We start from the raw sequence: 2,569 nt of genomic DNA on the forward strand, positions 1-2,569 counted from the left end.
GTGTTCGAAAATTATGAATTACCTCGAAGAAAACTGTCTATTGACACATAGTCAACATGGGTTTAGAAAACATCGTTCCTGTGAAACACAGCTACCTCTTTATTCACATGAAGTGTTGAGTGCTGTTGACAAGGGATTTCGGATTGATTCCGTATTTCTAGATTTCCAGAAGGCTTTTAACACTGCACCACACAAGCAGCTTGTAGTGAAATTGCGTGCTTATGGAATATCGCCTCAATTATGTGACTGGATTTGTGATTTCCTGTCAGAGAGGTCACAATTCGTAGTAATTGATGGAAAGTCATCTAGTAAAACAGAAGTGATTTCTGACGTTCCCCAAGGTAGTGTTATAGGCACTTTGCTGTTCCTTATCTACATAAACGATTTGGGAGACAATCTGAGCAGCCGTCTTTGGCTGTTTGCAGGTGACGCTGTCTTTTATCGACTAATAAACTTATCAGAAGATCAAAACCAATTGCAAAACGATTTAGAAAAGATATCCGAATGGTGCGAAAATTGGCAGTTGACCCCAAATAACGAAAAGTGTGAGGTCATCCACATGGGTGCTAAAAGGAATTCGTTAAACTTCGGTTACACGATAAATCAGTCTAATTTAAAAGCCGTACATTCAACTAAATACCTAGTTATTACAATTACGAACAACTTAAATTGGAAGGAACACATAGAAAATGTTGAGGGTAGTGCTAACCAAAGGCTGCTTTTCATTGGCAGGACACTTAGAAAATGTAACAGACCTACTAAGGAGACTGCCTAAACTATGCTTGTCCGTCCTCTTTTAGAATACTGCTGCGCGGTGTGGGATCCTTGCCAGATGGGACTGACGGAGTACATTGAAAAAGTTCACTGAAGGTCAGCACGTTTTGTATTATCGCGAAACATGGGAGACAGTGTCACAGAAATGATACAGGATTTGGGCTGGACATCATTAAAAGAAAGGCGTTTTTCGTTTCGACGGAATCTTCTCACGAACTTCCAATCACCAAATTTCTCCTCCGAATGCGAAACATTTTGTTGACACCGACCTACATAGGGAGAAACGATCGCCACGATAAAATACGGCAAATCAGAGGTCGTACGGAAGAATATAGGTGTTCGCTCTTTCTGCGCGCTATACGAGATTGGAATAATAGAGAATTGTGAAGGTGGTTCGATGAACCCTCTGCCAAGCACTTAAATGTGATTTGCAGAGTATCCATGTAGATGTAGATGTAGAAATGACGGGATAGTTACTTTCAAAATGACGTGGTCGATTTCTTTCCCCTTCGTATCCTGCTCGAGTCTCCAGCCATACCGAGCGAGATGGCGCAGTGGTTAGCACACTGGACTCGCATTCGGGAGGACGACGGTTCAATCCCGTCTCTGGCCATCCTGATTTAGGTTTTCTGTGATTTCCCTAAATCGCGTCAGGCAAATGCCAGGATGGTTCCTTTGAAAGGGCACGGCCGATTTCCTTCCGCATCCTTCACTCACCCGAGCTTGCGCTCCGTCTCTAATGACCTCGTTGTCGACGGGACGTTAAACACTAATCTCCTCCTCCCCAGCCATTTCTATTATACTCTTCGTCGACAGGACGTTAAACAACTCAATGAAAATGGCCTGACCTCCTTCCTTTTTGTACATTCTTATACTCTTGTGTCCACCTATAACAAACACTGGTAAATTAATCCTTCCTCACATCCCAACCCACATGATTTACCCGTAGCCCATACCCATCCCCATAGAATCAGTCAACCCATCATCTCCATTTTATCCTTTCCAAATGTAATTACTATTCAGTTAAGGCTAGTGTTTCTTTGAAAATGACTCCATGGTATAATAACAATTATTAGAAAACAATAAAAAAGATATCTTCAGGGCCCTCGTGTAGGTTTAGTGCCATTAGTATGAACCATAGTTCACCCAGTTAAAAACAATGTACAGGGTGACAATTATTGAACTATATGAAATAAAATCTTCATAACTTCTTAACGGTTTGCGGTAGGACGTTCAGTCTGCACGGTTGGCCGGGTCGCATGATCAGAATTAGTATGCGCTGTATGGTTTACTTAGCGACGAAGCCCACTTTCATTTGGATGGGTTCATCAATTAGCAAAATTGGCGCATTTAGGGGTCTGAGAATCCGCATTTCGCGATCGAGAAGTCTCTTCATCCGCAACGGCTGACTGTGTGGTGTGCAATGTCCAGTCACGGAATAATCGATTCGATATTCCTTGATGGCACGATGACTACCGAACGAAACGTGAAGGTTTTGGAAGATGAATTCATCCCCATTATCCAAAGACACCATGATTTCGACAAAATGTTGTTCATGCTAGACGGAGCTCGACCCCATCGAAGCAGGAGAATGTTCTATGTCCTGGAGGAGCACTTTGGTGACCGCATTCTGGCTCTGGGGTACTCAGAAGCCATTGGCATGGGCCTCGATTGGCCGCCATACTCTACGGATATGAACACATGCGACTCCTTTTTGTGGGGCTGTATTAAAGACAAGGCGTGCAGCAATAACCCCAAAACCAATGCTGAGCTGACAACAGCCATTCAGGAGGTC

At 43.3% G+C, this 2,569-nt stretch overlaps 1 non-coding gene across 1 annotated transcript; it reads left to right on the forward strand.

Moving 5' to 3' along the window:
- Positions 1 to 1,314: 1,314 nt before the first annotated feature.
- Trnaa-cgc lies at positions 1,315 to 1,387 on the forward strand. Its single transcript has one exon. It is a non-coding gene; the product is annotated as a tRNA-Ala (tRNA).
- The last annotated feature ends 1,182 nt before the right edge of the window (positions 1,388 to 2,569 follow it).

Source organism: Schistocerca piceifrons, chromosome X, assembly GCF_021461385.2.
Source record: "Schistocerca piceifrons isolate TAMUIC-IGC-003096 chromosome X, iqSchPice1.1, whole genome shotgun sequence".
Classification (NCBI taxonomy): domain Eukaryota; kingdom Metazoa; phylum Arthropoda; class Insecta; order Orthoptera; family Acrididae; genus Schistocerca; species Schistocerca piceifrons.